This window comes from Limanda limanda, chromosome 19 (assembly GCF_963576545.1).
Source record: "Limanda limanda chromosome 19, fLimLim1.1, whole genome shotgun sequence".
In the NCBI taxonomy this organism is placed as follows: Eukaryota; Metazoa; Chordata; class Actinopteri; order Pleuronectiformes; family Pleuronectidae; genus Limanda; species Limanda limanda.
Genome location: NC_083654.1, coordinates 7,815,461 through 7,828,671, shown reverse-complemented (window position 1 = coordinate 7,828,671; position 13,211 = coordinate 7,815,461).

Here is a 13,211-nt window from a genome sequence, read left to right as displayed (position 1 = left end):
GAGAGAGAGAGAGAGAGAGAGAGAGAGAGAGAGAGAGAGAGAGAGAGAGAGAGAGAGAGAGAGAGAGAGAGAGAGAGAGAGAGAGAGAGAGAGAGAGAGAGAGAGAGAGAGAGAGAGAGAGAGAGAGAGAAAGAGAGAGAGAGAAGCAATGATGGAAAGAAACAGTATAAAAGAAGTACAAAACAGCTGATTCAGAGATGCAAGTACACGTGAGTGTGAAAAAGTTATGAATTATTTGATACACTGACGCCATTTGAACTTGCTCTCTCTCTCTGTCTTTCTTTCTTTCTCTCTCTCTCACACACACACACACACACACACACACACACACACACACACACACACACACACACACACACACACACACGAAAGCCAGCTCTGACATGCGTCTGCCTGTTCTTGCTCCGTCGCTGATCATAACCGTAATATTCCGAATTCCAACGTTTTACAGAAACTGCAGAAGGATCTAAGGAGCTTTTATAAATAATCAATCTTAAGAGTGTAGATGATGATTTTGCAGTGAATGAAACCATAAACACTGAGGCCGCTCAAGAACAATCAAGGTCTCACACACATATGTCTGAATCCTGAGTGTCTCAGCCGGCCCAACAATTATTCAGCATTGATGAAACCTCAGCTGCCCCGGTACTCATATCCACAGCATCAGATCCTCCCTTTCAGAGAGAGCAATTAAGTGAAGCTCTTTCATTGTGTTGGCGAGTTGGCGTATCTTGGGTGCCATGGCTTCCAAAGTAGAACAAAACAAATAAAATAGAGCAACAAATTGACAATTAAGAATTCCTGCACCCCCCCTATTGGCAGAGGGAGAAAAAGAAGTGAGCGGCCAAATGGTTTGGTTGAGCAGCCTGATCGATGGGCTGCTGCAACAGTGGGGTGGTCCGACTCGAGGCCCGTTTGGAGGGTACGCCAGAGAGAGGAGGGGTTTGTCGGGAATGAGGCGGGTGCGTTTGAGCCTGCGCGTTCTCAGTGTGTGTAAGTGTGTGTGTGTGTGTGTGTGAGTGAGTGGCAGAGACACGGGCTGAAGTTTGTTTTCCCCCTCTCACGTTCCTCGCTCTTCATCGAGCTAATAGGCCTGTCTCCGAGCTGTTGCTAGGCTACACGGGTCTGTTGTTATTATCTGGCAGGTGGCCTTTCTCTTTCTTCCGTTCTACATGTGTGTGTGTGTTTTTTGGATACGTTCAAGAGTGTTTATTTGATATCAAGACAGACAAATTATTTTACAAAGTGACAAGACGGTGAAACAAAGATCAAGAAATGTGTTTAAAGTTTGACACATCAATAACCTCACTTGTGCTTCGACACCACAAACTCTTCTTTCAGACCACTTTAGGAATTGTTTTGTCTCGTGTGCATTGGTGTTATAATTCACCCGTTGATGCTCGGGATGCATCTGTTCGTGTGTTACCACGAGTCTTTCAATAGCAGCATGTCCATTTGATCGTGGACATTATTGATTCTTCTTAGGTGAACTCATTTGGCCGAGGCAATCTTTAAAGTAAAAAAGGCTGAGAAATCTTGTAACTAGGCAACGAAATAAGGTTCTACATGTCGTGACAGGTGCTGTAAAGGGAAAATACTTAAACGACGAATACGGGATGACTGTCCCTCCGGTGGCTGTTTGCAGGGGGGTGGAAATCGAACCTCGAGCGGAGCAGAGCTAAAAGTCTCCAGGACAGAGAGAGATCTCCATAGATTGGTTTTGAGGCCCGGGCACGTGAGCCATATCCTCGGTCATGGGTTCGATCAATGTGTTTGTTCGTAATCAGGAAATCAGTTCTTGGCCTCTCGCTTCTCCAGCCCCCGTGTTAACCCTTCAGTCCCCGGGTGGAGATTCCTCTGACCTTTCGGAGCTTCACATAAAATATAAATGGAGAGAGAGGAAAAAAAGAGATAGGTGAAACAGTTAAGGATGGAACAAGAAGAATTACTGATATCTCAATTTTATGTGTTTAGTTGATTTATTAAATAAACAAAGTCATGGGAATCCAGACGATTGAACACGATGAGTACCAGGTTCTTTGTAAACCAGATTATAATGTTATGCTGTTATAAATATATTTTTTATTTGTAAAATCTTACATTAAATAGTGGCACTTAATCCATCCACATACATAATTGAATGTTTTCCAATTTAGGTCATAATTCTATTCTGGGTGAAGGTTTTTGTTAGGATAAAATAGGATTCACCAGACTTTTAGATGATAATTTATATTCATAAAGGTAATGTCAATGATAGGCTATAAGAAAACATTTTATCAAACAGGGATTTGAATTCTTCTCTCTTTTTTGTGTAAGGAAATATAAGCTATAATCATACTTGCACTCGCTGCATGTTGGCTGTGGCGTCAGTTAAGTGGGACTGAGTAACAGCTAACTGTGATTACTCAGCTGGTTTCCTGTGTGTGTGGCTGCTGAAACTAAACCAATCCAACAAACTATTTCACAGCTGCAGAGTTTGCCACCAACAAAGTAACAATATTAATTAAGTTGCTGATCAAATGTAGCAAAAATCATAACCTGAAATTGTTATGCAAATGTTACAAGTTGGTTTATTGAGAAAATTGTAGTGGCGCCAATTTTCCAGCCAGATACCGTTAAAACCTAAAAGAAGGAGAGGGTGGGTGGAGATAATGGAAAAGAGCTTGAGTTAAATTGCAAACAGTGGAAAACAATGAGGATAAATGTGACACTATTCTCATTGCGCCACACAAACTTTTCCTTGTGGATATTTTAATCATTTAAGTCTATTTGCTATGTTGGTTTTCAGTGCACTTTGTCACATGTTGCGTGTGTGCAGCCACTTGTCAGTCAGAACCAAAAATTGACAGCACCTTTTCATGCATTTTACGTGCCAGTGCCAAAGAGCTGGCACCGGCATGGCTCCATAAAATGTCTCGTCCAAAATTTGAAACATGTGAGAATGGTGGTTATTTTCTGCCACCGAGTAAAAGCAGCAGCAGCAGCGAGAAGCTTTCCAAAAACTGTCAACTGCAAAATAAAATGACTTTAAAAGGAAATCAATAAGAAGCTAAATTTAAGTGGCTCCTTTCTGTCAGCTCTGATTTCCTTCCAATGACACATCCCATCCCGTTCTTCTTCTTTTGAGTGTTATTGGCAGCTGGCAAACAATGAATAAGTTCATTTGATTAGTTCACACTGGTGAGCCAGTGTGGAATAACTGCCGCCAAAGTCCTGCACCGGGTCGGATACCTGTGGGCGATCAAATGATTGTGTAGTATATGTCTACACAATGTCTACATCAGCTTGAAATAAACCTAGCTAGAGGCAATGATTTATGTTATTGTGGAAACCTACGACACCACTTTTGACCCCATCACACAACGCCGGGACAACTGTCAGTATCGACACTGAACTGGCTTGTCCATCACAATGGATCCCAAGACAAAAATAGCAGGTGGTGAATATGTTCTCAGGCCTTAACCGCTCTTAAAAAAGTCAAACAAGTATTTGATTTTGATAGCCACATGTCAGGCACGCGGTCGATTAGGAAACACATTTTCACAGCACCTGCAGTAGCAAAAGGTTCTGTACAAATTCACAGACACTATTCCGTGAACGCAACTCAACCACAGGAGGACACAGAGGCCATAATCCATTTATTGTAGCATGCGTGTTTAATCATGGGACATGTTAACTGATCTGGTCTGACTGGTCAATTACAGTACGGAGCTTTGCAGACGTGAGTGGATGAGAGAGACTGACTTGTCGGTTCTGAAACCTGTGGAAATTCAAGTTGGCTCTTATTATCTTAAGGAACTGGCATCTGTAAAAAATAGAAGGGGAGGAGAAAACGTGGGTGAAAGATTATATCTCAGCACGGAAAACACACTTAGAGATTAGCAGTTCTTAGTAGATAGTAGTCACAGATACTGAATTATCAGCAAAGATACATTCAGTTGAACTGCAACAGGGCTCCATAGAAGACATAGCACCTCTGAATACAGACTGTTCAGCTATAAAACAGTGAACCCACACTCTCCTGACAACTTTATAGGACTTTTCCGCACCATTGGCAGTTCTGTGATATTGCAGTGAAGGTGTTTTGTTACCTTTTCCAATGGAAACCCTCCAAAGCAATTTGTCCTGATTGTTTTCCCTGAAAAATATTGCTGCATTTTTTAACTTCACTTCCATTGTATTTTCTGAAATACTGCACGCGGACAGTTCACTGCACCCACCTCTTTACATATTCATTTGGTTTGCCAAGGCAATGCTGCCCAACCTGGTGAGAGTGTTTATCCGCGAAGAAATACCTCCGACCTGCTGCTCATTGACACTTTCTTGGCGTTCACACTAGTTCAACATTGATTCCTCCTTTCACATCCTCAGGCATATTCTTAATCTGTCTTTTTGTCCCCCCTCCCCTCCACCTTTCTTTCTCTCTCTCTCTCTCCACCCTTCAATCACTTATCTAATCTCCTTCTCTCCCTCCAGCGCTTTGGAGCTGCGGCACACCGAGCCAACTGTCCTCCAGGATTCAGATGTCGCTTTCCTTTCCAACAGGTGAGGCTGCTAACAATCTAATTTCCTCTCATGTCCCCGAAGTTCGGAGCCAGTTCTAATCTGCGTCCCTGAATTTACGCCCAACTGTAATTTACGTGGGAGTCTGTGCAGGCACGCGCCAGCTGCGACTCGGCTCTCCATTGATTCTCACTTTATTTCATGAAACCGCCACCTTGTTACATATAAAAGGCGCTGCCGTCGCACAATAAATCTTCCTCAGGAGGGATTAAGCATGCTTCTGCACGGATGATGCGAAATAGAAGTCACATTAGGCGACATATGGATATGTGCATGTGTGCTCAAGTGTTTTTTTTCTGCGTCTATGCATAGGAGAGTGAATGTGTGTGCAGACAAGCCCCTGCTCTGTAATTGAATTAAGGGTAAAAAAGGGTTTTATTTGTCCGGGTGTCACTCCTGATGGATGCTCCTCATAAGACGAGCACAATCAGGCATCATTCCTCATCTTTCCTCCCACTCCTCACCCTTCCGCTCCATCACATTTTTATTCGCTCGAGCCCAAGACTTGCTTCTCCCCCCCCCCCAGCCCCTTTCTCTTTGTTGGCACTGGTAGCTCGTGGTGTCACAGTGAATTTCATGCTGCCACATGTTGGGTCTGTTCTGTCCTAATTGAGGAGGAGGCAGGCTGTCTTAAGTGATAAGTCGTACGGCCATCATCAGGCAAAAGCAAACTGGCAGAGCTATAGAAACCACAGCTTGTCACCCGCGCTCTGCCATCATACACACATCATATTTTCCACTTTAATGACAATACGTTCTGCATGGGGCGGATGAGCAAGGAGGTTTTTTGAGGCCGCATTACTATTTCAGAGGTTTACAGTGGTTTGGATACAGTCGGAGAATTATTTTTTCCTCCATACTTTACATGTCATGTTTTGGATGTGAGCCACGGTGGGTGCTGCCACAAGCTCTCCGGATCTCTCACACCGTGTGAGCAGCTTCACATATTGTTAAAGTTACATTTCTTCCAATGAAGGGGGGGTGTGGAACAGTAGCAGGCTGGTGCCCCTTGTGGCTGTTGTTGGAATGTCCCACTAATCAGGACAACTCATTTGTAACAACAAATACATTTTAAAGGGAAAAATTCATTGTTACCGGAATTAATTTTGTATCAAAATAATGAAAGTATGTTAAATCAGATTATCAGTAAAATGTTCGTATCCAATGTATTCTTCCACCAAAGTGTCCAATCAACAGCATTTAGCTTCTCTACAGATTAAATTAGGAACTTGCAGCTCCAGGATAAGGTTAGTTAAAGATGGTGGTCTGGTTTTAAATCAGAACAAATTCACAGTGACGTCTGACCCAATGCATTTATTTAACTTTAATTAAAAAAAAACGATTTGTTACTGAAACATAGCCAAAGATGTGGCTGTGGAAACACTCCGGTCTCCAGTGGTGGAGACACCCAGTGGGAACAGCCACTGAGGGTTTGGCAGATGTGAAGTCGGTCTCTCTGTCAATAGACAGATTTTGTCACTGCAGTATCACAACTGTGCAAGGTGCAGTCACAGGGCTGCAGCTGGGATGTACAAGAAGGCTGTGTTTCAAAATGTCCTTAGTCCAAGCAAGTGTGACACCAGTGAGGGTTTGGAAGTAGAGAAGTAAGTATAAAGGTTTGCTCATGTGATTCCCATGTTCCAGATTTGCTTTAATTAAATTGTTGCATTTGATGAAAATATAAGTTGAAGAAATTACATATGTACAACAAAATTTGGCATTTCTCTCACAATATGATGTATACTAAAGGTGAAGGGGGGTGCTCACCCATATGATAGTGCATCCACTATCATTCTGTGAGGAGTTGCTTCATTTGAATAACCATCTGGTGGTGGTATGTTTCCAGTTGGTGGCCATTAAACCAGTACAGAGGGGCAGATCAAGTGATTTAATGAGTTCCTTCAAAAGGAGAATCTCCCGTGTTCCCGAGAGAAGACATCAAATAGGATGATGGGGCCCCACCTGTGAAATGCCCTAAAAACAATTTTTCGATTAGACCATGAGCAAAATCAGCAAATGCGTTTCTTTTTTTAATTAGGTGTTTGAAGATAAAAATTTAAAAAACAAGCGGAAATATAAATCCATACATGGCCAGAAGCATCATCATGCCTGAAGCTAAATTTGGAGGTGGCCGGGATCACAGACTAAGATGCTCATCACTAGTCTGTAACATTTAATATTTATAGATTCAACACTTTTCTCTGGCTTGTTAGTTGAGACAGAGGAGGTGAAGAATTATCACAGCCATCACTGACTTTGCCACAGTTCCTCCCGCTGTTAAATTGCCAGCTTATCAGCTTTCAACGGGACAAAGATGACACTCTCATTAATGTGGCTGAGCACCAAAACCGAGTGCATATCTCTGAGTCGGTTGATTTTCCGTGTGTATGTGCGTCTGGCAGCGGCGGCGGCCTCCACCTTCAGAGCCACCGCACGGCATCGGTTCTTTAAATCATGACTCCTTTCAGAAAAAGTGTGACCTCGCCGCAGTCATATGTATTCGCGGCATGTAATTACTGATCCACAGTGGGCTGTGTCTTTATTTTAAGTGCTGTCTGTGTGCGCGACAGCGTCTGTAAAGTGTCTGCTTGTGATGCATCATACATCTGATAGGTGTAAGAAGTTGGAAAGGAACTCAAACGCTGGCCTCATTCACCTTGTGTGGTGAGCAGCCGTTGCCGGAGGGACCCGTTTCTCGGTTAGCTTCAAACAGACCGACAAACCGCTGCTCAAAGGACGCCACGCTGTCTCCTCTTTTTCCTTCGCCTCTCTTGTAATAGTCGGGCAGAAATACGCCTTGTTGTGTCCAAATGAGTAAAGATTTGACTGAGTCGATGAAACCCCCTGCGATTAATATTTAACGGAGCTCTTTAAACTTACATGGCACCATTGGCTCGTTGCATCAGAAGTGAGGGAAAACGAACAGCACAGAAATAAACGAGCGGGGGGGAAATGAGGAAGGAAAAGAGCCCGATCCTCCAGGAGAGGCTTTCAACTCTGTGGCTCCGGCGCCGTTGGAGTTTTTGGCCCTTTGTTACTCGTGCACACTCACCATAATGATGTCTCATGTGGATTTTCCATATTTAGAGCCTGTGAATGGTGATACAAAAGTCCTCTCTGGGCCATGTGGTCCCTTGAATATCATCACTTAGCAGGAGAGATGGTGACAGTAGATCCCCCTCGTGTCTTGACATACTAAATGAGAAAACATGCACCCCGTGGTGCACGGAGGCGCACGGAGCAGAGCGAGACCTAGCGCACGAATGCGGAACGCCTCCACCCACCTTTTTTTTGTACAAGAGGAGGAGATGAAGGTGCAGGAAGAGAGTGTGATGGGGTCTGTGAGAGGGATGGAACGGCAGAGGAGAGGGGGAAGAGAAGGGAATGGGATGCTTCATGTTTAATTCCAAAGCGTTCAGTGTGTTTATCTGATGCTCTGATTTGGATCTTAAGCAGAGTGGAACCGCAGTCTGAATCTTTCAAAAGTTGGGCTCAGGCACCAAAGATTCCATTATCAAACTTTTCATTTGATTCCTTCCTCATTTTCTTCATATCTAGGCGTCATTCATAATCTGTTGGAAGCTCAAATGAGACTAGACTCAAAATGTGGAGGTCCCGGGTCTTTATACCACAGCAAAGCGGACCAATAAATGCTATTTGTGAATTTGGTGAGATTTGTTAGCAAAATACTGGTAATTCTCTAATCTCCCAAGATCAAAGATCAAATGGCTAATTTTATCATTTAATTTAGAGCTGGGCTAATATGTTGAATCATCAGAAGTGTAAGGCAAGTGTGTTAAGTGATGTTTTTTAACCAGGTTGACAAAGATGGCGTCTTTCTCTTCCGGCCAAACTATGTACAATTATGTAAAAACAACCTAATACTTGCCTATATATACTTATACAACTCCTGAAGATACCATGACATGAATGAGTTAGTATATCTTTATAAGAACGTGAGATTTTGAATTAATTAAACTTCCAGACTCCTCCCCCCCTTTCTGCTGAGCTCCGAAGCCGTCTCCATAGCCCCTCCCTGCACTCCTGAGCATACTGGGGTGCCTGAGTAGGATAGTAACTAAAGCAACCGGGAAAAAAAAACCCTGTCATTTCACAAATACACTTTCAGATTATGACGCTCACTACCAGTAACAGTAATAATTTAAACATGCTAATATTAGCATGACTGCTTCATCACATACACAGTAAACCACTACAGCAACATTTAAGATGTGCACAAACTCGGGACAAACACCAAACTGCTGATTGGTCATTGCTCGCATTGTCAGACACTCCCCCTGGCTCTAATTGGTGGTTCAGAAAAAAGTGTATTTTTGCAAAAGTTTCCTTCTACACCTTTAATGATTAAACCTGGATTTATGGTTGTTAAGTTAAGGACACATATGTTGTCCAGGTCTAACTATGCATGTCTTCTTTTACATTAACAAACTACATATCGTTACTACAGGGGCTGAACACATGGGGGCCACAATAACTATGAATGGCCAAGTGTTTGTTGTGTTGTGTGTTGGTCACGTGTTGTGTGCACGTGACCATTGCTCTTTAACACAGTGACTGAGACAAAGCAGGTTCAACAAGTCCACGGAACAGTCGCCTGAATTCCTTAATGCGACTAAGTGGACGGCCCCACCGTCATTGTGTCGTAAATGAAATAATGTAAACATGTTTACTGTAGGGGAATATGATTAAAGCAGGACACAGCTTGATAATTTACACTCCGTCTGGGGTTGCGGTAGCGTGATCAATCTGAGGCTATAAATAAAAATCCATAAATCAAAACCTGGGCTGGAGCCTTCAGCAGCGGAGCTCGAGTTAACCCCTCGCAAGAACTCCAGATTGTGTTTACTTTCAAATTTCGTTCAAGCTAATGGATTTAGCTTATATTTGAAAAAGCTTACTCAAAATGAAGCTGCTGTTCGTTGAATGTGTCGGGAAGTGTTTGTCTTCTCTTCACACACAGCTGCTGCACACCACCTGATCATGTGTGGTGGAATGTCATCACTTTGGAAAAGCTTTCATTCCACTGTCAAGACCATATATAAACTAAATATAAACAATATATATAAAAGACTGTATGTAAAGATGGAGGGCATGACAGCTCCCAAAAAGTGTGGGCAAAGTGTCTTGATCGCCACCTGGAGGTCAGCTGCAGTGTTGGTCATAAATTTGGCATCCTCCATGTTGGTGGATGGGACATGGACCAAACTGATGGTTAAGTGGACTTAAAACATTATTCTAAGAGGGTTTTTATGAGTCCTCCACCACACTGAGGTAAAGCATGTTCAAGTGTTTATTTAAGGTGCTTTTGCTTATGTCAAGATTGATTGATGAAATAACATGAATCCATCCCTCCATCGTTACACTACGCAGAATCTGGCTTCAAACAGTCAAGATGGCAGTGTTCTTTACCGGGGTATTTTTGGCTTCATTTCTGGATAGTGGAAGTAAGTGGAGACGTGTCAACCATCTTTATATTCAAATTACATCAGCATGACCTGATTTTTGTATGCATCTTTGCAAACCGCGGGGAATAAAAATGGACGTGACGAATATTGGCAATGTTACAATGGACAACCTGCTGCTTTGGACGACCGATGCTCGTGCACACTTCTTTACAACAGCAAATGTAAAATACTTTCCTGATCTTAGCCACAAGTGAATCACTTAAAGTACCAATCACTTGTCAAAAAAGGACGCACAAGTTGGATTAGTGCTCAAAGATGAAGGAAAAAGAAAGAGGCCAGGAGGCAAAATGTCCAATTTATTGTGTTTTCATCGAAGATTAGTTTAGAAGCGTAACTCGCAGCAGACGGACGATTCATGAGAAAAAGGAACTCCGTGATTCAATTCAGTTTTCTATCATCAAGCTCCTTTCAGCCGCACCAAAGGCAGAGAACCAAAAGAAAAATATCTCTTTGAAATGAAACAGTGCAAGCTCTTTCAATCCCTTCTAAATTTCTCACTGAGTTTCATCAACGGGTTGTTTCGTGCCACTCTATTGTCCCCCGTATTTCAAATGCCATTTTCCGTCAGCCACCTTTTGTGCGCCTCCAGTGAGCGTGTGGGATTGAGGCCGACCGCGGCAGCCGTTGATAACCGGAACCCGGCAACAAGCGGCGAGGGCGACTACGGGTGTCAAAGTGTCGCAGCCTGATCGGTGCTCGACACAGTGCAGGGCGAGAGGTGAGCACTGCAGCATTTTCTGGTTCAGCAGTGTCATTTGGGGAACACAAGGAGGAAGAAAGAAAATACAAGGAGGGACACAGAGTTTTTTACAGGTATTAGATCCTCTTCAGCCTCACTGACTTCATGCTCGTTCTCTTTTCTTCTGCTGCTCACCTCATGTCACCTCCCTTGTTATCTCCCTCACAACTTTCCCACATAGTCTCCTTCCTGTGTCTTAGTCCAACACCATGTGCATGTTAGTGTCTCTGCATCTGTGCTTTTAAGTGGTTATCTGTCCTCAAATAACATGCCAATGGATCACCATATAACTGAGTTAAACAATAAGTAATGCGCCTATGTGAATCTACAGCTTGGCTCTTAATAGTCATAAGTCAGAAAGTTTTCTTACCCCTTCACTTTCTCCATATTTGTTTAGTTGCACACTTCTACTATAATAGAAAAACTAAACTTTAGATTGATATATGTAGTCATACACTCTATTTAGTAGTTAGTTAAAGCACCTTTGGCCTCATTAGAGCCACTGGTCTCACGATGTAACACAACAAACGGACTGAGTCGTTGTCCGGAGAAAGTCTGAAAACAATTATGCAGACATATTACAAAGTTTACCTTTCACCCATGCCTGAACAATGCAGCAGAAGAATCACATGTTTTTTTCTACATGTTTTTTTCTACAGCACATCAACACTGGCGTATTCCCGCAGTAGAAAAACATATCTTGTTTTCTTCCTCTGTGTCTCCTACATGTTCGGCACAGCTTTGTCATTCTGAGACATTTGTTTTCTTTTTCTTTGGCATCTGTCACATGTTAGAAATGTCATCAACATCCAGAGTTAATTTGGATGGACATTTGTGTTCCCACCCACAGAGACTGTCAGGAGATGATCCAGATCTCTGTGCATTTCTGAAAGCAGCAGGGACTGAATTTATTGAAATCACTCATCCATCACGTTTAGCAAACAGTTTTTTTGTTTTGTTAACTTTTAACAAACTACCTCAACTGTTTATTCATTCTAATATATAACGTGAGGACTTGTACGTATTGCTGATCTCATCTTTTTCACTGCTGCAGTTGACTCAGGTTGATTGTTGATGTGAATACAGTCGGCTAAAGATCTGCATCACACCAAATTGAAATTACTGTTTGTTTGTTCTCTGTCTTCAGAATGGAAATCTCAACTTCTATATTTTTAGACGAGTGCAGTCGAGTTAATTAGATGAGTTAATTCCACGTATCTTTCCGTCAGCTACATAAATATCCCCTGGTACAAGTGATATTTGGGAATCACTGGCTGAGATTATCAAAGGATGAGAGGATACGGATATAGAAAGTTGAGAGATTGTATTTGTGATGCCGGCTTTTGTTGGAGAGAGGTGGGTTTTTGGCAAGAGAGCTTGTGAAAAAACAGTGTGGGATGTTTGTCTATGAGGAAGTAACGAACAAAAAAACGGAATGAAATTCTTTTCCTCATTGACCATCAAACTGACAGCACAAAAAGGCGGATCACTGCCGGGCCAATATTTTCCTGTCATCCAAGCAGCATCCGAATGTTATCCTAGCCTTGATATTTTCTTATTTGAATTTCATCGCTTGGACGTGAGCGAAGACACAAAGACCCAGGCACGGTGCGGCGAGCACACGGAGTGACGTGGACACATGCAGGTATGGTGACGTGGACATGTGCGCACACACACACGCACACACACACACACACACACACACACACACACACAGATAAGCATATTTATGAGATATCTCTGTCTCCTTTCACACGCACACAAAAATGCACATATACCCACACTCGCACACCAGCCGTCCTCTTAGGCAAGTACTTGCGGTTAATCACTCCTACAGAAACGTGCACGGAAGCGTGCGCAGCCCCCCCCCACGCTACAGTGGGATCAGTGAGGACAATCAATCAGTAATACAGCATCTTCTGACAGCTCCCACATTTCTTCCCATTGCCCTCTAGTGTCTTAAATATTTAGACTGTTTGACATCAAATGCATACATGAATGCCAATGTGGCAGATCTCAGTCCCTTTATCACACGCACACATGCACAATAAAAAAAAATAAACTTCGTGGAAAAGCAGCAGGCTGCAGTCAGAAGCAACTCGTCTCAGAAACCAGTGATGGGAGCGGAGACCCTTTGTAGTTTGCAGCTTGGTTATTGTACAGTCAAGCAGGGTTTTGAACTGCTTGATTTGCGATTGGTAGGAGAGCTTGGACACTGTGCAGGCTGTGAGAGTGATCTTCTGATTGTTACTTCAGGAAAATTGTCTCTCTAGTCTCTGACACACAAGAAGGGGGGAAGGCGGTGTAAAGCATGCTTTTATGGCAGTGTCTTATTCTCCTAGAAAGTGAAACCAGCAATAAAGCAGTGTGAACACAGCCCTGTGAAATGCTCGTCTGTCAAGTAACTCATCTGGACAAAAGTC